This window comes from Tympanuchus pallidicinctus, unplaced genomic scaffold (assembly GCF_026119805.1).
Source record: "Tympanuchus pallidicinctus isolate F22 unplaced genomic scaffold, pur_lepc_1.0 scaffold29, whole genome shotgun sequence".
In the NCBI taxonomy this organism is placed as follows: Eukaryota; Metazoa; Chordata; class Aves; order Galliformes; family Phasianidae; genus Tympanuchus; species Tympanuchus pallidicinctus.
The window spans coordinates 2,578,431-2,599,439 of record NW_026294746.1 but is presented as its reverse complement, the minus strand read 5'-3'; the positions used below and the strand labels follow the sequence as shown (position 1 = coordinate 2,599,439).

General features: G+C 52.6%; 1 long non-coding RNA gene across 1 annotated transcript; it reads left to right on the top strand.

Moving 5' to 3' along the window:
- Nucleotides 1-1,835: 1,835 nt before the first annotated feature.
- LOC128084898 (uncharacterized) lies at nucleotides 1,836-17,403 on the top strand. Its single transcript, XR_008208729.1, has 3 exons — nucleotides 1,836-1,911; nucleotides 14,120-14,318; nucleotides 16,146-17,403. It is a non-coding gene; the product is annotated as an uncharacterized LOC128084898 (long non-coding RNA).
- Nucleotides 17,404-21,009: the final 3,606 nt, after the last annotated feature.

The window sequence follows — 21,009 nt, the reverse complement described above, 5'->3', positions numbered from 1 at the left end:
CTTTGAAAAGCAAGTTCGTTAAGGTGCTGACGGCCGGACTGCGCTTTAACGAGCCTTTCTCGCTGCCTCCTATCTTATCTCGAGCTCGATAAGGACAAAACGTTCCAGTGACAATGCTGTAAATCACATTTTATTGATGCGTCTCGATACGGAACGGCCGCTGCGGTTTGGGGGCGCCTGTTTGCTTTGGAAGCGGCGGCGTGGTGCAAACGCAGCCCCGGGAGGCTTGCTGCTGACGGAGGGGGGGCCGGGGGAAGGTTTCTCTGGAGGAGCGCGGGAGGATTTGCGCGAGTTTGTCTTGGGAGGGCGCTGCTGGCGGGGAGCCTTCGCCTGTACGTGCGCTGAGAGAGTCTCTGAAGTCACGCTTCGGTAGAGACAACCACGCGAAAACCCTTCTTAAACGGTGTCGAATGCATTCCTCGCTGCTCGCTTTCCAGACCTGCCCCATCATCCACCTGTGTGGGTCCGTGGGGTTTTCCTTCGCCCGGGTTCTCGCTTTTTGCTTTCGGTGTGGGCGAACGCATCCCCGTGACGGCCGCACGCGTGCCTGTTCGCATCTCCTACAGATGTATGCGACGGCGGGTTCCGCGCGCGGCCGCTGGAGCCGAGTGGTGTTTCCAGAGAGCCTTCCCCCTTCTCTTTTCGTGGCGGAAGAAGGCAGCCGTGCTCTGCACGGCCGTCGCTGCGGGCTGAGGATCCCGCCCGCCCGGAAGGAGAAAAGCGGCATTTGGAAATACCGTGCATGGAAGCACCGTGGGCGCGTGGGACGAGCGCGGGCCTGGAGCCCGGCAGACGTACGTTTGGTGGCTCTCGTGGGGGGACGCTGGGCGGCGCCTCGTTCCCAACGTCCTGGCCCACGTCTCCAGGTGGGGAAGAGGCCGCGAGCAATGCTCTGCTCAGAAATCGGATCTCTTGTTTCGCAGAATAACCCGAGATGGAAGGACCTGTCAGGGTCATTGAGTCCAACTCGGCGCGCCTGGGGGCAGCTCGGGAGATGCGGTTCGTTCCCGGCGCTCCCAGTGCGCGATGGAATTCCCGCAGAGCCAAAGCGGCTCGCTCCTGCCTTCATTTCTCGCCCCGGATCTTGGCGCCTTGACTCCGTGGCTTCGGGCAGGCTCTCCTGCCTCTTGGGGCGTCCCCGATTTCAGCCAGCCCTCTCACGAGGGCAGACAGCTCAGAGAACAAACCGGTCCGTCAGAATCGCTAGCTGCTGCTGTCTCAGCGGTTCCGGGGGGGTTAGATGGCATTCGCTGCACGTCGCTACAATTATTGCCTTTAAGTGAGAAACAAGAATTGGGAAATCGCTGCCTGCGGTTCTCGAAAGGCCGCTCTCGGCCCTCCGATTTCCTCTGAAAAGCCCCCCGGCTTCGCTCTGCCCCTGTCCCCCCGTGCCCCCCAGCTCAGGGCACGCTGCGTGTCCGTCCCCGTCCCCCACCTCCCCCGAAAATTAGGAGCTCTCCTTCCGTGCCGTAAAAAGACAAAGCCGACTCAAGCGGGCAGAATGTACGAGACTCCGCTTTTCCTCCCGGAGCCGAAGTTAAAAATTATTCAGCGTAGAATTCCTGGCCTGTGAACCAGAGGCTCCGCGCTGTACCAGGCAAAGATTTTCACCAGCATTCCGCTTAGCCAAGGCGGAGATAACAGCGCTGCGAAGCGCTTGGAATAAATCCGCTCCGCCGAGATTCCTCCGGGGTGCTCCCCTTCCGCCCTGTTTTCCCCGAGCTTCCTAAGGTCTCGGGCGAACTCGGGGCTGGCATTTACCCCGGCTTTTATTTGTCTGAACGTGAACGAGGCCAAACGAAGCCACGAGTTGCTTCGGTTTGTTTGGTTTGGGGTTTTTGGTTGCTTTTTTTTTTTTTTTTTTTTTTTTTTTTTTCTGTGCGCGTGTGTTTAAACGGCGGGAGAGAACAAGTAAGTGATTGACTTTATCTTTCCTTAATGAAGGCTTTTCTCGCGGGATGGTGATAGCTGCACTTCGCGATGTTCTGAGGGAGCTTGGGAAGTGGCTCGGGAACAAAAGGCGCTGCGGCCGTTGGCATAAGGCTGAGCGGTAGCGGGGTGGCTCCCGCTGCTGCCCTTCGTGCGTCAGAAGCCGTGGCTGCGGGCCACTTCCCCCCTTCTGACCACTCGGACACCAGGAGAGAAATTGCCAGCAGAACGAAAGGACAAACATTTGTTTTCTACTTCTTTTAAAACACGAGGGTCTGTGGAGACCGATAGCGATTGCGGCCGTGTCACGTTGGACCCGGCGATGCGAACCCCTGGTGCCGCTTCGCTCCTCCAACCGGCAGCAGAGCTGCTCCTTGCAGGGCTCCCAGCTCTGCTGGCGGCTGAGGGGGGAGAGCTCCGTCTCTGTGGGATGGATACGCGGCGACTCCCTCCGCAAAGGAGGGCTAACGCGGAGTCCGTGTGTCGTGTTGAGCGCGTGCTGAAAGACAGGGGCTGTGCGGAGGGGTGCTGCTCGGAGAGGAGCTGTAAAACTCAGGCGCGGGTTGAGCTGGGGGAGTACGTGCAGCGCGCTGTCTGAAGGCGAGGAGGCTCTCCTCTGGTTTTACGGGATGCTTTCACGCGCGTGTGAGCGTCCAGCAACTGTAGGGAAGGGGAATTATTTCAGTAGGACGGAACTGACATTCTAGCAAAGCCAGTCACGGTGCTGCAAATTCAGGTGAATGCCGCAGCAGGGCGTGGGAGGCAGACAGGGCTTTAAATGGGCTACCCAAAGGAACGTGGCAAGCACCGCTTGCAGCCCCCCCGACGCGGTGCCGAGCGTTCGGGGCAACCTGCACGCTCGGAGGAAGCCCTAAGGTCACCGTTTGCTTCTTGCTAGTAACTGTGCGCACTTATTCCAAACACGAAGACGCGCGAAGATGCCGCGCTGGGGTTGCCGGAGCTGCAGGGCTTCCTGCAGTCCCAGTCTTCCTTTCCTGATGCTCACACGCTTCTGGGCCTGTGAGCGGCCCCGTGGGCAGGCCTTGGCTGCTGCCACCTTTCCGCTCAGTGCCGTGGCCTGCTGGTGGAGCGGGGTGGAGGGAGGGAGGAGAGCTGCGCGCCGGAGGCGTGCCGGCATCCCGCATCACGTCGGCCTCAAGAGGTGATCGCCTCTCGAGATGAAATCAGCGCTCGAGATTCTGGACTGTAAAAGGGATGCCCACGTGCGCAGATGTGTGCGTACACGCAGATAGCACGCTAGGCCCGGTGCAATTAAAACGGAACGAAAACCACGGGGCATCCGGAGGCCGTAGAGGGCAACAGGAAATCTCTCATCAGCTTCCCTGGAGTTTGGATTCACACTCATCTCTGCTATCTCTAATAGAAATGGGGTTTTTTTGGTTTGGTTTGGTTTCACTTGGGCTCGAGTGAAGGGGATAATTATCGCTAATGATTTATGGGGCGGTGACAGGCGGAAAGAGAACGCCTGTCGGAAGACTGGCAAAATGTTTTCTTGGGAGAAGCCACGCTCGAGCGGCTCTCTGACCCCGTCAACATTCAGTGCTGCTCTCCGCAATGGAATTATTAGCATTGCCTCATGCTATCCCAGAACAAGAGGCCTTGGTCTCCTGGAAAGCGAGCCGGGGACGTTTTCTCACTGCGCAGCGGGTAGAATATCTGGAACACCGCTGCGTGGCCAATGCAAATCAGTCGTGGGGTGACGTGCGCCTCGTTGGCCCAGCTCCTGCGTTCGGAAACCCGAGGACTCTCTCTGCCTTCCATGTGAATTTGCATCTCTCATAGCCCCCCTCTGCTTTTAATTACTGCTTGCAGCTGCCCGTTGCAGCTGCTGCCGGCAGTTTCCGCCTTCGCAAGGAAAAAGGTGACTCCGGGTTCCTTCCTGTCAGCATAGTTCAATTCCTTACTTTGGGAAGCACCCCCCAGCAGGACCAAATAAGGCCTCAGAAGGCAGGAACCGCTGCTGGAAAGAGCACTTGCGATGATTTCCAGCTGACTTCGGGCCCTTCCAGGTCACGCAACTGTGACAGGTGTGCGGTGAGAAGACAGAGGGATGCCTTATGAAAGATAACACCGGGTAACTCGCCATCAGCTTAACAGAACCCTCACAGAGCTACTGGAAATCAGGACGACAGTGGAAAGCGAGAAGAAAAGCACTAGATTTTCTGCAGTTCGCTTCCTTGATTTGGGAAGTGTTGCTGGCAGTGGAGGTTTTAAGGTCTCGGGGTTAAAACCATCGTTCTGCCAGGGAGGGAGGGATCGAGAGACTGTGTGTGACCTCGCTGTTACGAAGGTGTGGGCAGGGTTTGTAAACAAGCACGGGAATCGGATCTGTGCGGGCTTTCGGGAGCCGTCAGCTCACAAACGTCCTGGAGCGAGAGCAGATCCACGCGCCTCTCCCCCCTAATGCTCTTGCAGTACCATTACAATTCCCCCGATTCCTGTTAATATTCTCACTCATTAGCGCTGATGATCTTCCTGGGTGGGTCGAAGGAGCTGCCCGTGTCGGACTTACTCCCCCAGTTCCGCCTCCTTCAGCCCTTCCCGGTCCCACCGCTCCATCACCGCTCCCACCTGGGCCTCCCGCTGACCTTCAGGCCCTGCTCAGCCCCAGGACCGGCCTTCCGCCTTCCCTGCGCACGCGCAGACCCAACGGGGGGCTGTGGGTCTGGGCTAGGAAATCCGTTCCGGAGAGTCACGGCCGCTGGGGAGCGTCGGTAATCGTAGGACCGACGCTTCCCAGCGGGTGAAGTAGCACAGTGAGGGGTTAATGTGCTGTAGGTCAATTTCGTTCCAGCTCAACCCAAACGGCCAGCGGATCCGGTTCCAGGGCTCCTCCGAGTTCCTGCACGAGCCCCGATTAAACAGGAAAAACCTGTGAATGGTTGGCTTTGAATCCCAGGCTGGGGACGGAGTGCGCTTGAGTAACACGCCTGCTTCGGGATTTCATTTAAATTTCTCAAGCCTCGGAGGAAAGGGAAGAAACCTGGGCCTTTCTGCGAGAAGGGGCAAAAGATCTAATCTGTTTACACCCCGCATTCCTTGCGTTCCTGTGATAGTCTGCTACTATAAAAGCCCTCGGTCCCACCTATGGCACGAGGTTGCTTTTGCTGCAGCTCCATGAAATCTTTCTGGAAAGGCAGACGTGACCCGCTGTACCCGGAGGTCCTGCTTCATTCGGACCCCGGCGCAGCTGAGTTGCTTGTGATCACGTGCAGATCTGAGCAGCTCCTGTTTTCCCTTCAGAGAAGGTACGCGCCCACCCACCTCGTTTCAAAAAGGCTCCTTTTCCTGGTAAGAACTTAAAAGTGTCCTGGTATGGGAATGCCCTTCGTGGAAAATGAAGCTCTTGCCCCCGCTCCCTCCCCTCTGTTTGAACGGGATGACTCAAGCTTGGTGCAAATCCAAGGCAAATAGAAGGTGCGGGCGCAGGCAGTTGGTTAACTCCTGAGCTGCTGTGAATAGAGATCAGCCAGCAGGCCCGAGCTGCTTCCCAAGGCCTGGGCTCCGGCCCTCTCTTCCCGATCACTTCCAGGATTCTGTGGTCTGGGCGCTTTCCAGCCACGATGCGAAGGGAGTAGGAGGGAGCCGGAGATGTCGTATCTGCTGCTGCCTTGCTTACCAAACCGTTCCCTCTGCTGCAGTCACAGCAGTGGAGTTAACAGCACCTGGCTCGCCGAGGTTTGCTTTCCCAGGTGCGCGTTCAGAACGGGGCCACGTGTTGGGTTATTTTTGTTCCTGCGCTGCCGTGGCGTCAAACCGCTGGAATCCGTCAGCAGCGCTGCGCTGCTGGAAGTGGGGTCGGGACCCACACGGCGTGAGCATGGGGCAACTCTCCTGCCACATCCAAGCCGTGACAGTCTTCCAAAGACTGCAGCAGAACATCAGGAAACTGTGTTGGCGTGGGGGGAGAGGGCAGAGGAACCCACAGCTGCCCTACGCGTAGCCAGGGCCGACGGCACACAGATGAACTCCGGGCTTTGGAATGAGGCTGAGGGGGAAGGCAGGGCATGGTTGGGTCTCGCTGGCAGGTGCTGAGGATGCCGAAGCGCTGCTCTCTGAGGACTCGATAGCCTTCGCAGCAAAAGGAGGCTCCTCTCTGGGTGGTGGGGGGAAAACAGAACAGAACCCAAACCCCTGTGTGCGCCGTAAACGCCGAGTGAGACATCCGCAGGGGGACGGTGCAGACCCAGCGTTCTGCGCTGTTTAACTCCTTGCTTTCAAAGTGCGTTTGCTCTGCCTTGAACTCGCAGGGCAAAGAGGTTCCCTTCTGCCTTCGGTGGAAGGACAGAAATGTCACGCATTTCACTTATCTTCCCACGAACACATTTCTCCGGCTTTGCTTTGAGAAGTCATTGGAAAAAATCTGCAGCTCCGATGATTAACGTTGAAAATAAGGGTATATTTTGCATATCTAAACACTAATATCCTGTCAGGTGTCTCTGAAACAAAGAGAGAACGAGGAAGAAGGGCCGCCTGAGTATCGACAGCTTCCATCGGAACTAATCCAGGCTCGGGGATCAGCATTTCATAACCAAAAAGTGATTTGAATGGTACAGCTCCAATCACGGCTTCCTCCCTTGATTTGCCACAGCTCTGATTTTCGTTTGCGAACGAAGGCACGAACGCAGCGATACCTGTTTGAATATTAAAATATTTCTGGAAAACAGCCTGAACGTAATGGAACAAATCCCGAAAGGGTTCCAAACAAATAGAATCACCCGGGGAAACAATTTGAATGCTCCCTAAGGGGACGCAGGCAGCAAATCGCGCTGTCACAGTCAGCTGTAAAGGGAAGGGAGAAGAAGCAAATCGAGTGCCCGACACAGCTCAAAATAAAGGCACGAGGAACGAGTATATTCCTGAAGCGGGTAGAAGTATTTCCTTCCGCTATGAACGCTTCAATGGGCTTCTCTAGGGATAATGTACGAAAGCGACCTCAGCCCTTAAGTCCTGCCTAACTTCTCACAGCTTCTTGTTTCATCATTCGCATCCCTCGGCTTCCATTTGTCATTTGTTTCGCTGCTTCTGTTTCCCCAGAGGTACCTCATCTCTAAGGAATGAAATGTTTGGAGCCGATGCCTGGAGGCCCCGTGTTAATTTGTTTTATGGCCCTTTTCTCCAAGCTCTTCCCTCCTGTTTTCCGCAAGCTGAAATTCCTTTTTCATCTAGAGTAGCCATTTGAATCAGCGAGTTGAAAACATCGCCATCAATCACGTTCGTGCTCCGCTCTAATTTTCAAGTGTCCAAGTGATTTAGAAACTGGATTTCCATTTGCAGAAGTGATCAAAGCCCCTCTGCCGGATTTGAAGGCATTTTGGAGTTTATGTCCGTTTATCTGAAGGAGAGTTCAGCTCCTAAACACATGCCATGACGATGTTCTGCCTCAGGGCTGCCATCCTCAAAGGCATGTCGCTTTCCAGCATCTGCTGAAATCATAGGTTCTATGGTGAGAGAAGAATTCAGGTGTTCCGAGGTACGTTTTGCAATATTATGCCCTAAACTCAGGGACAGACTGTTTTTTAAATCCCAAGAGCTGCAGCTAAAAGGCATAAGTATCAGTGCAAGCGGAACTTTCGCATCTCCTTCTCCTCCTTCGGTCTCTTTCACCTCTCCTTCCCCCCCCTTCCCTTGTCTGGGCAGGATTCCGCTCTCGAGGATGGAGGAATGCCATCCCCTGAGCCCCTGTTTCAGGCATTAACTGCAGCGCGTTTGTCTTTAAAATAATTCAAGGCCACTAGAAAAAGCAGCTGCTCCAAACTCAGAGTCGTCTACATGATGGGGGTTCCAGTGGCTTGGCCCCAGCTGACCTAGGAACACCGTGTCCACGTCAGCAGAGTTGGCTCAGCCGTGCCACGCGGCGTCTCCAAATCCCATCCTTCCTTTGGCTTTCACGTGCTTTGTTTTCAACGCCCTGTTTACCGTTCTGCTTCCCCCACAGTCACAGAAACAGCAGCGCCTGTGGGCAGACATCACCCAAACAGACTGAGGGCCGCCGCCAGGACCTTGCCAACCTGCGGCCGAGCTGCTAACCCGGCTCTTCGGGCATATCAAGATTGAATAACCAACCCATTACAGAAGGACAGCAAATTGAACCGCACTGAGCCCCCATCCGTCATGCCTTAAATGATTGATAGAATAAAGCATTCTCCTGCAGCTCTGAACTGCAGATTGGCTCATCCGTCATTCGGAGCTTCCTTTTGTTTTTGTCCGTAAGCTGCAGGTTAGATAGAAGGAGGGGCTGAACCCAGCAACAGTCTTCCGTCTGATAGAAATAAGGTGTTAACCCTCCCAGCAGCAGATACAGAAGTACCACATAAATTATTGAAGTCGTTCAGTCTCATTTGTCTGGAGGACTTAAGCAAGTGGTACAAGATTTGGGCTAGCGACTGGACAGCCGACCTCTCCCTGGGTGCCACGCACCAGCTTTTCCACTGGACGTAGAATTTTTAGCGCTAGAAGAACAAGTGAGAGCAAACTTCTAAGAATAAATAAGTACACCGATGCGTTGTTACGGGCTCGTTGTCCCCCTTAAGTGATAATTATTGCTAATGGCTAATGCACTTGGATGAAAAGCACGAGCAGAATGAGTTATGCTCCACTGATCCTTTTTCTGTTCGCTTCTTTACGTTCGCAGGGAATCGGGTGAGGTTGCAAAAGAGAAACTGTGTGCTCCGCGAGGTTTCAGTAGCCTTGCAGCGTGAGTCTTGCTTTACAAATGAAACGTAACAATGCCAGGGTGTTGCAAAGAGAACAGCCGGAGGAAGGTGCAGTCTCCTTGGTGACCCCATTTACCTCTCGTGTTGCAATGGGGATTCTGCATGCTGCAGTGTTGAATCGTGTTTGGGTTGCTTCGCGGCATCCTGCTGCAAGCGGCAAAAGAAGCGTTGGATGGAAAGCCACAGGATGAGTGATGGCTCTTGGCAGGTTCATTCATCGGCAGCGTTATTACTCGTTTCATACACTGCCACCAGCTAACATAGCAAAAACACAGCGAGCAAAACGTGCCTAACAAATGATTGCTTCGTGTACTGAAAGGGCCGAGTACACCGGTGCAATAAGCTTGCACAAAGCAGCACATCAGTGCAGGACGATGATCAGAAAGCTGTGGAATCGGTGACAAAAAAGCCTGGAGGGCCTTGACAGGTTGCTCGCCTGGCCTAGGCAGGGTGAACTTTCCTATACCCTACTGCCATTCTTTAAGATGTGCAATGATTAATTTTGAGGAAAGCGAGAAGTTCCTGGCGTTTGTCAAACGGCACGTCGAAGCCAGGGAAAGGTTAATGATGCACCAGTCATGTTTTCCACTCGATAGTTGGTAATTAACAAATATCGCGGCCAAGACGTCTCAGATGAAGCAATCAAGAAGCCATAAAGAGATATCTAGTTGCAGTCATGCGCATTTTAGCTAATTTGCTCGGTGGTGAGAAAGCACCGGTCTAATCAGAGCAGGGTGCAGCAGCCAGGGCACCCCACGCTGCTCACCTACAGCAGGGCACGTGTGCTCTGCGTCTCCACCTCCCCACTTTTTGGTTCTCCTTCGTGCTCTGTGAACATTTCTCAGCAGTGAGTCAAGGCCAGGATTCCCCTACAGAGCGCCGTGCAGCACAGGGCAGCATTGTGCACCTGGCATTGCCCTATCTAGTGGCTACTTCAGGGTTTTCCAGAACTGCCTTCTGCTTGGAAAGAACTCGAGCCAAAAGTCCTGACCGGTCGTAGTGTTCTTCATCATTCATGCCTTGGTGAGGTCCTCTGTAAGTTTAATGTAGTAGTTCGGTAGTGGGGGAAGTCACGAGGAGATGGGAAATGTCCCATCGGGTCGATGAAGGCGATGCCTTTGCACACTTGCACCCAAGCTTAACACCACAGCCTCACGCTAAGAGTACTGATGTTGGGAACCTTGCAACAGCTTGGGGAGAACTGCCAAAATCTGGTTTCGTGCAGCTGGGTGGCAAGAAGGTGGTTCTGCTCGTACTCTTCCTCCTTTTCTTTACTGCACTAGCTTTCACTCCAATGATCCTTTCCTCCCCCCCCGGCCAGCCTTCAACAAGAAGTCTGATGGGAGGAGTAAGAGCTCAGAGCACGGTGCCAAGTTCCTCTTTGGTCGGTGACTCACGGGAGCTTCCCAGCTGCCACCACCCCTTCCTGCCGGCGCACGGCGAGGGGTGACTCAGGTGTGCTGGGAACTGCGCTCCCTGCCCCTTGTGTGGGGGCTCGTTGGAGGGTGCCAGGAGGGAAAGGGACGTGTTGGAACTAGCTGCTGCGCCGGCAGCCAGGCTCCTTTTACAAAGAGAATGCTTTGTTCGGAGCCGGAAGGTAAAGCAGGAAATTCGGAGTCTCTCCATCCCACGAACAGCCGGACAGCACCAAAAGTTCCCAGTAGGGTCCGGAGAAAATCTCTCCTTGTCCCCTTGCAAGCTGACAGCGAGGGAAGGGAAGTTTCTCTTCCCATCACGCTTCCCCTGGATTCACACTGCACAGCTGCAGCTGAGCACGGTCTGCCCAGACACGCAGAGGGCAATCGCACCCCAACCAGCACAGGTCTGACTGGCTGCCAGCAGTGGTGTGTTGGGACTGACGGGCAGCAGCACGCGACCTTCTGTCCGGAGGAACTGCAGGAACAACGGGAAAAAGAGCAGCTTTTGGGCCAGCCTTTTTCCTCCCAATTAAACCTGAGTGGGCTAGAAGAACCAAAGTGGCTCCGTGGATATCATCGAACTGAAAAAGAAACACAGGAAGCGAGCAGAATGCATTTCTCTGTAAAACTTTATAGCAGCGCCCGGCGCCAAAATCAGATCTCGATGCAAACAAGCCACATCTCTTCACCTGGCCTATGAGCGGCCTGACCCTACTCTAAACGTCTGCTATTTTTATTTCCTACAGCCTGCTTTGTGCTTCAGTCAATGAGGATGATGTGGAAGTGAGAAATCATTCGAGAGCTCAAAAAAAAAAAAAAAAAAGGCTGTGCTATGACTGATCTTTTCAGTTCTGCTGTTTGATTCCGCTCACAATTGCAGCTAATGTCCAGAGCAGCCTGTTCTGGCATGCAGGCATCCCTTGTGGTTATGCTCTGCCTTCCTCTTCCCTGGATCTTTTGTTGTTGGTTTTTTTCACGTGGCGGTGCTGATCACTTAAGAAACGTTTTCTTGAACTCTCATTGGCAAAAGCTGCCGCGAGGTGTGCTTGCACAGGGGCAGGCTGTGAATGTAAGGGTTTCCCCGTCGGCTTGCTAGAAAATAAAGGGAAAAAACAAGGCTCAACCCCATCTGACGGCTGATGTAAGGCTCAGCCCTTCTCCCCTCCTCAGTAATCACGTTATTCACTGGGATGGAAAAACAGAGCCGGTGTTAATTTCCTCCATTTCCACACCTTGCCGTGCAGCACAAGCTCCTGCCACCTCTTGCCCTTCGGGGACCAATTAGTGCAGGTGAAACCAAACACAGCAGCAGTGTTGCTAGGGATGGGAGATGGGGACTTAACGCAACTTTGGGAGCCCGGCAAGAAATGTGGAGGGGCAACTGTAAGGAAGGAAAGCTGGAGGTGATTTGGAAACGTATGGCGGCTGCTGGGAGCGTCCCCAGGGTCTGTGATAGGCAGCTTTGAGGAGGGATGCTGCCTCTGGAGGAGTGGTGCAGCACCGGGGGCCTCCAAGCTTTGGTCCTGTGGACTTTGCAGTGTTCTTTCCCATCCATATGGTGACACTGTCAGAATCCAGCCTGTTACTGGAGGCAGGTAGAGGGCGAGCCTGAAGAAATGCTTGAGGAATTCGAACTCGGTGCATTTAGGATTCTGTAGGTGGGCCTAAGGAGCGATGGAGTGGTTCGGGTTCTGCTTCTTGCCCCTCTGACCCCTCCATTCCCGCTGACTTAGAGGGAGAAATGAGCCACAGACAGCTTTAAAAACGTCTCAAAAATCAAAACCAGCCACCTTGGAGGAGACGCAGGACGGCACCGCGTTTTCCCTGCTCCTTTGTTTCTCTGGTTTCCTCTCTCAGCTCAGAACACGTGGGCACAGCTCCCACGGTCTGCAAACATCTTGGATCTCGCTCCTGTGTGCCTGCTTCACAACTTCTGCCTCTAGAAACAGCCCCTTCCCAGCTTTGTTCCTGTAATTACAGCACCGCGCGGGACAGACGGGGAGAGAAGGGCCGTAATTAGGATCCGTTCAAGAAAGCATTTCCTGCACTGAGCACAGATCTCCTGCCAGCACTGCCTCTGCTGCCTCCCGACCGCTCGTTCTGCATGCAGTGCCAGCTGTCACAAGGCACGCTTCGCCTCCTTTGGCTTTGTGCAAAACTTTTATTCTCCTTTTCCCCCCCCATCCCTTTCCCTGATGGTGCCGTCAAGTGAAGCTCGCTGTACAACGGCGCTGCTCTGTGCTGCTCTAGCATCTTTCATCTCAAGGTTCAATGCTGTACTCAGACATTCCCTGTGAACCGACTGCATTTTAATTTCTCTTCCTTCGGTGGTTGGGCGTGCTCGTGTTCCTTAGGTTATTCTGAGATATTCAGTCTAAAGCTGCGCCTTCGGAGACTGAGAATGAATTTCCCTCTGTGAAGGGGTTTTCTGCATTAGCAGACAAAGGACCACTGTAGTTTCTGTAGCAGTCTCCAAGGCAGTGGCTTCCAGTGCGGTGTACGACCGCAGCTATGATGGAGATACAAGGACAATTCGTTTCCCAAGTCACTACGCTGAAGGTTCCTGGAATGACAAATCTGTGTTGCAAGAAAAACAGGTCAGGTTTTCCCTCAGTGTAACCCCTTTGGGACAGGCTGACATCTGAGATCTGTACGACTGATTTCCTTTATAACAATAAATTGTTTCTATTGGAAAGAAGGATCAGCGTCGGTCTCCTGTTGGAGAGCTGAGAAGTGTAACTCTGCTAAGCACACCTCTAATACTGAACGTGCAGTTTGTAAAGTCTATGATTTCCTGACATCTGCCGGGTTGGAGAAGATATTCTGTGTTTTTATTGTTTCTGCTATTTGGCATTCAGATGGGCAGTCAGTCGAGCACTGCTTGGTTTCCCCATTTGAATGATCCATGCAAAGTTGATCTCTGCTTTACAAATGGCATTTTGCTCACTCTTTGCTGGCTGTGTTGGTTCCAGAAGCTCCTGTAGAACTGCAGAGCTGCAGCGCATGCTCTCTTCCTGCAGGCATCATCCACGCTACGTTTAGGCCTTCTTTCAAGGCTTTCTTTTTTGACCCCTTCTTTGAGGACAAGGCTTGATACCTCTTACCCGGACAGAATTATAGGACCACTCAGGTTGGAAAAGACCTCTAAGATCAACCAATCCAACCACCCACCTACCACCGGTACTGCCCACCAAACCATGCTGCCCTCAGTGTTATGTCCACCCTTCCCTTAGACACCTCCACAACGGTGACTCCCCACCTCCCTGGGCAGCCTGTGCCAGTGCATCACTGCTCTTTCAGAGAAGACATTCTTCCTCCTATCCAACCTGATGACACACTCGCTGTCTAAAAACTGTATAAAACAGATCTCAAAGGCACCCTGTCGGGTAGCGTGCTTGTCCCACTGTGTACCTGCCTCGCTAATGCTGTTCCATGGCAGCAGGCAAGTCTGTGTCGAAGATAAATGGTCAGGATAATTGATCATCCATTCGTGTGTTTTCGGAGCTACTCCACATCTCAGGAACTCTTTCGGGATGCCAGAATTGGTTGGCCTTACCTAAGCCTGCTTTACCTATTCAAACAGATGCTGTTGCCAACAGCGTGGATAGCAGCAGGTAAACCAGGGTTCATAAGGAAAGAGAGGCCTTCTCCCATCTCCATCTTCACATTACAGGGAGGTTCAGATCAAAACTCTCGTTAGGATCTCAACAAAGTTCAGTCACCAGCCATGAAGCAGCGCCTGCGCTTGATGTTCCCGAGTATTCACAGCACAAAACCTCTGCTGTGTCACACAGGCAAAGGGACTTGGCAGCAGGGCCCTCGGACTGAGCCCCAGCTGGTCCCTGGGCACGGAGCAGCGGCTGCACGCCGTGATGCTGAGCCACAGCAGTGGGATGCTCTGAGCCAAACGGGTTTGCGTTGCTCAGCAAAGTGACCTGCGACTGACCCCTCCAGACACCGTCTCTGCTCTGCATGCTCACAGATTAATGTTGTTTAGAGACTGGCCGAGCTCATGAGGTCATCTCATTTTTACAGACGCTGTGCGTGGCACTGGCAAACTGGCTTTGAAATACCCCTTGCATCCCACTCCCATGATGAAGACTCCATTCCCTAGGCCAAGTTCTCTGCGCTGCTCCGTGGGTTCCCTTTCTGACGGTGGCTGCTCCGTGGCTGCTCGCCCACCCAGATGACTCCACGGACGTGGATCTGCACCGACCTCTGCCTCAGCGTGCGGGTGAGTGCTGCAGCTTCTGCAGATGAGAAGCATAAGGTCTGCTCAGCTCTCGTGGCTCTAGGAAGACCCCAGCGTGGCTCAGGAGGCTCGGATTGGGCCGCTCACTGTTCTTGCAGAGCCCTCCTGCCCTCGCCACGCAAACCCCAGCTCAGCATGACAGCGCCTTTCCTCGCCCCAGACCGGTAATCAAACAATCCATGTGCATATCCAGCCCAACCCAGAAATAATTTGCACAAAACAAAGCAGCGGAGTCACCTGTCCCGTAAGGCACGGCAGACGGTTTGGATTTCTTCAGTCTTAAAGCGTTTCTTAGCAGCTAGGGCTGAATGCAGTTGATTTTTGCTGATCGAAACAGGAGGTAGGTCAGGGTGTTCGGTCTGCTTTTGCTACGCAGTGGTCTGTTGTTTTAAACAGCGGTCTGTTGTATCAGGCCTGAGTGAAAAAACCACCAGGAAACCAGAGGTTTGAAGCTGCTGAGGAAGGCGGTGTGTTTGTTCGGCACTGCGCGGATTTCTGTGTCAGAGAAGATGGTTGCACGCATCGAGCCAGAAATCAGATGAGGTTTTGTTTCTTTTGCTGCCTCATTTTATCATCATTACTAATTGCAGGCTCAGAGGTTTGAAATCGCTCAGTTGTGTTCTGTTGCAAGGGACAGGAGGGAGGTGCGTTTCTTTCAAGTAATGCGACCGGTTTCTGCACCTGGTGCTGCAGAGTTGGGGTCAGGTATTCCTGCAGCTCTGGAAAACAGCAGCAGCTCTGCAGGTACGTCTAAGTGTGATGCAGGCATCGCCTTCCGCTGTGCCTTGGCATGTGAAAGCAGCACAGCCAAAATCCTGGCAACACAGACCGGCAGCTTAGAGATAATCCTCAAGGACCCCGTCTTTAAGAAAGGGGGTCATTTTTTCCTCTCAGTTGGTTCCCGCAGGTAGGAAATACGGGGAATTGCATCTCAATGACAGTCAACCATGTTGTAAGTGTGAATCACGGCTCAACAGTGCCCAGGATGTTTGCTTTTTGAACAGGGAAAAGAGCAGGGAACTTCTCAGAACCCAGCTTGGCAGACTTGTTGAGGACCTGTCTCAGTGCAGCTGCCAGGGCCCTTCCCGCACGTTCAGAGCTGCTCCAAACAGAGGAGAGAGCTTCTGCGTGTGGTCTGAGGAAACCTCGGCGAGGAAGGTGCAACGAGTCTTTGAACTTTGTGGGGAAGATATGGAAAAAAGCAATGAGGGACTGAGCAATGCCACGGCCACGAACCAAACTGCAGTGTGCAGGGAAGGAAGCAGCCAGCCTAAGCTGGCCATCCCCAGACGTGCTTTCCTACAGTTAACAACCAAACCCCTGCAGTCCTCAGAGGGAGCAGGTTTGGGAGTAAGAACGCAGCCGACAGCGTTCAAAGTAAGATTTCAGGTGGGCTTTTTCCCACTGGTCCCAACAATCGAGAGCTGTTTGGGGTCTTTTTGTACGTTTTGGATCTTGCGGTCGGCTCTGCGTTGCGAGATTCTGCTCCTGCTCTTGCTGTAATCTGGAGCTCGCCTGCTCTCGGGAGTGAAAATCATGCCCATTGTTCTACTTTTGTGGGTACTTGTGCTGCAGTTCACTGACTTGATCTGCAGCAAACCTGTTTTTAACAGCAGATCTCAAGTGGAAGATTGTTCAAAAGGAAAGGCGTGTCTCTCTGATTAGCTGAGTTGAAGTCACCTGACCCTGAACAAATAGTTCCTGACCTGCATTTTATGTTGACTTTATTTACTTAATATAGAAACGTTAAAATTGGGCTGCAGTGAACCGCGTGTCTTTAACCGTTTCTTTTCCTGGTACTGTTCGTAGGCTGATGGAGGATCGTGGTGCTGTGCCGGGGATGCGGCGATGTTGCTGCCGCATCAGTTTCCCTCCATGGATTCATCAGCTTTGCCAGGTGGGGGGTTTCAAGAAAGCAGGTACCTGCAAAGCTGTTGCAACATGTAATGGAAGCCCGATGGGAGGGAGCCGCTTGCTCACGGAGCCGTACCACGGGCTGATGATTCAGAAGCCTGCATGCCACCAGCTCTGCACAGCGAGAGGAGGAAGGTGCTGACTCTCCTGGTAGCGCTGCTGGCACGAGGCGGTGGTGAAGTCAGGGCTCTATTTGCTCTGTCACGCGATGCAATTAGGAAAGATCTGCTCCTTCTGTGACTGCTGTCTGAACCAGCAAGCGCATATTGGAATGGAAACCGTCTCTGTGTGGGCAGAGATGTTGACAGTGCCACTTGGTTGCCCAATAGGTTCCTGATTACACATTAAGCTGGTGCACGGGGAGAAGGAATACTGCTTGCTCTAATGAAAAGATACAGTGGGCGAGGAGAAGGACACCAGATCAACGTTCAGAGTTTCTTCGCTGGATGTGACAGCTGGAGGAGCTTGGCTGCTGCTGCTAGCTCTTGATAGGCATGTATAGACAAACAGCATGTGAGCCTTTCTTCCTCCTCGTGTGATCTTAGCGGAGTTTTCTCTCAGCCTCCCTGTACCTGTAATACTTGATATAGTCTTGGAGGAAGTCAGCCCATCACTCCAGCAGTAGCATGGGATTTGCAGCTGTTGCCTGCATTTAGACCGCGGTCCTGGGGTTTGTCCACATGCCCTCTTGCAGGCTCGCCCAGCCCTGCCAGACTTGGCCTGTCCACTTGAGCAGCTCACAATCTCGCTTGGTTCTAGAAATCCATATTTTCAGAGCAAAGGCCCGTGTGAAGAGGAAGAGCGATGAGGGAGACAACGCAGACTGGAAGAGCACACAGAAGGGAGAGCATTTGTCAGCGCTGCTTGCAGAGGCGCAGCCGTGGCCACCAGGCTCCATTTACCTGCCCAGTTGCTGGGCCTTCCTGAATGTACTAGAGATTAGCAGGGCAGGAAAACACCTGCTTCCACTTAACCGATCCGAGAGGAAACAAAAGGCAAGAAAAGCTATGGCCTGTGCAACGCAGGACTGGATGAAAGGTAATATGCAGCTTCAGATTGGCAGTTGGCAGCCATAACCCTCAATTTAAAGCAGCTGAGAGTCCCAGCTCTTTAGATCTGAAATCTTGCTGCTATGAAGATGAAAGACTTTGTTTTCCCTCCTTTTTTTTTTTTTTTTTTTTCCCCTCCTCCCTTTTTTTTTCTTCTTCTTTTCATTCAACTGTGGCCAAATGATGAATAGGCAGATGGGAGTCCGGGCAAACCCAGGTGCCAGGCTGCTGCGCTGGATAATAGGCATCAAGGAGGGGCAGGTAACTGCCAGAAGGAAAGACAGAAGCACTCAGATGCTCATACACGAGCACAGGGACCCCTTCCACTTTCCTCTGGGGGAAGATGAAGTTGGTTGGATGACCACGGAAAAGGCTTCAGCGTAGACACGGGGCTGACATTCTGGTGATAGAAAAGAAGGGAATTGAGTTTGGCGAGGGTTGGTTGCTGCTCAGCGCCTCCGCAAGCAAGGCTTGGAGGAAGGCTTTTAAGGTTTGATTCTCAAAATTCACGTGTCAAACTGACCATTCAGAAGGCGAGCAAACCGGGGCTTGGCGTCGTTTGAAGTACACTGTCAGCAGGCTCTTGCTTTTCCTCCGTTTGCTTTGACTGGAGCCAGAAAGCTTCTCCTGGCTGTTAACAAACTGGTTACGCCAGGGGTACCCACCACAACACCGCAGACTGGGCCCCTTGAAATGATTAAAGGAAGAGCCCATGGGGCTCTCTTTGGTGCCAGGGTAAGGTTTTTATGCTTGTGCACAGGGCAGGGCAGGGAGGACGCCTTACCTTTCCCTCTTTCACCAGCTTGTGCCCCGCGGAAGCGTAATTTAAACCCAGGAGATCGGACGGTTGGCCTCGAGTTGGTGTGTTTACAAAGAGGGGGCAAACGGAAGGTAAGGACTGCAAGATTATAAAACTTTCTTTCCGTGTTCAAATAAACTCGTGTGAGCCCGACTCGCCTGCCCACAGCCTGTGTCATCTCTGGAGCAGTAAAGAAACTGTGCGACGTACCTGTGACCTTACGCACCACCACTGGCAAAACGTGTTTTAGCTGCAGCGTTTGGCTGCATGCAAGCTGTCCCTCCAGGTTATTGTACCGCTGCAAAGAGCAATGCACTTCTCCCCTCCTCCTTTGCTTGCTTAACTTGTTAAGACATGGAAGGTTCCTCCTGCTATGACTCCTATTCCTGACCTGACAGGTGGTGCCTTGAGCTGAACTTTGCTCTCGCAAACACGGCTCAGTTTCACGTATCAGCCTCCCGTGGAGTGGGCTCGCCCATCTGCCCAGAATTTAGTGATTCCAGCAAGGTGTGCTGCAGCCACCGTGCCCAGGGCTGGGCCGAGCACAGGCACTCGCTGCACAAGCAAACGAGGTGCAAGGATTCCGTGTGCTCAATCTCGTGCCTCTAACTCCACGGATTGTGCAACGAGCTGCTGAGCACAGGTACCGAGATGAAAGAGATGGAGGCCATGCAGGAAGTGATACTGCTGTCTACAGCCCTCAGATGAAAAGAGTGAACACCTGTATGGATCTGCCCCGGGGTGACCCCTTCCTGCAGAGCTGCGCGGGGAACAAAGAGCTGTAATATTGGATCAGAAGTCCAGGGTGCTTGGCAGCCTGTTTTCCACAAGCACATAATAGGGACTGATCGAGAAGAAAGAGGAATGGGCTGCTAAGAAGAATGGCTGTGAGATGGTTTGTTGACAGGAGACGCTTCTTCCCAAAGCAAGCAGTGCTCCAGGTTGAACTGTGTGGTGAGGAGCGTTTGCATCCTTTCATTATCCGGTCCAAAGCCATTCCCCACAGCAGTGGTTTGTGTTTTCATGCGAGCGTCTGCTTCCTACCAAACTTTTGGTGTCAGTGACATCCTGCGGTGTAGGGCTGTATGGATCTGTATCTGAGTCTGGGGTGATTTTCGGGGCAGGGCTCCTGTCTGCTTTAGCTTATCTGCATTTATCTGAGGAGGAATTATTCCTGTGAGCATTTGGTGTGCTTGCTGCCCAGACAGAGCCCGTTTGTTCCAACAACCACAGAAACAAACGTTTCAGCAGTAGGTGTAACAAGCTGCACGTTAATCTTTTTAAAGGTGAAAAATATGCAACAAGGTCTTCTCTGCTGTGCTTCGTGGAGGTTTATGAAGTGGGGAGCCAACACCTTCAGCAGGAGTACATCATTACAGCGTGCCAGGAATCAAATCCCATGTCTTAGGTAGCTTATATTTCTGGAATTGTAATAAATGAATAAATACATACAGAAGGCAGGCAAGGGTTTGTCCAGCCTGGTGGTGTCGCCTCTTGTGTTGCAACTTGACTTTCGGAGGCCATACAGCAGTTGTGAAATCTCACTTCAGCATACATGGGAAACCATTTGTTTGCTATTGCTGCATTAGAAAAGAATAGGAGAGGCTCAGCTGGCTGGATCATTATAAGGCACCAGTGGGTATTGAATGGCTTAGTCCTCTCCTTCGTGTTCTTATGCTGTAAATCATTTATTGGGAAGTTGGGTACGTCTGAGTCCAGCCAGTGCGTAACTATTTCTGATATAAATGGACTGTTTGGAGTGAAACAACTCCTGAAGAATAGAAATGAAAACTGTTTTCAGCTTCACAGGCTTATATGGCACTGTAATCCTCTGGCTGTAAATAGCTCTACTGATGGAAATAGGAAGGTATGAAAAATCAAAGCACTGGGCTGGAACGTAAAATCGCGTGGATGTTCTGGTTCTGTACGATGTTAAGCAAGCCACTTCAGCTCTGTTAATCTCTCTGGTTCAATTCCTCCCACAGAGAACAGTGTGCTCGTTCTTTACAGGCATCTTCAAGCCAACATCATGACTTTTGTGAGGTAAGCAGCCGATGGGCTGAATAACACCCCAGACACTAAGCTGAGACTCATCCCAAAGACAGATCAGAGGTTCGTGGCATTAACACGCGTGAGATTGTCAAGGGGGATCTTGAGGGATGTCAAAGAACAAAATCACCATCGGTCTCATTACAGGGCCAGATGAAAGTCTCCCTGGCGTGCAGCTTCTAGCGTGCAAAAGACGAGAGGATCACCAGCCTGAAGCAAGGTACAACAGCCACGTTCGGGTAGGACTGAGATGATAGAGAAGGGTTTAGGATTACCATCAAACAAGTATGTCACATGTAAATATTCTCTGTTTGCAAACAAATGGCTCTTGTGCACTAACCAAGGCCAGGGTGTAGATTGTTGCTGATAATAAGTAAGTTTTTTGGTGCTGTTGTTGTTGTGATAACAGAACAGGCGTTTCTGCAGAACGATATGGCTGATTTATTCTGTCACAAAACTCAGTCTTCTGTGTTACCCCTAGAGGCCAGGTAGAAAGCAATAAATGAACAGAGGACAGAAAAATGCAATCGTGGGGAAATGGGGTTTGGGTGGCAGAGTGGCCAAGCATCCCATTCTTTTGGGTTGGAACCCTGCGGAGTTTATTGACCGTTACTCAAACCTCGGATTGGTTTTGATAGGACCCTGAAAAAAAAAAGAGAATGGGAGTGTGTGGCAAAAGAGTGCTTTTCCAGGCTTTTAAACAGATAGGATGGAGATGGAAGGGGTGGCTTGTGTTGCACAGAGGGGGGAAAGATGTGAATTTGGCTTGGCTGGCCTGAGGGGGGGGTGAGATCCAGGTTTGCATCACACCTGCTAACAGAGCTCAGCCATGCCCCAGGGGCTGCGTCCCACCTCCCAGTCA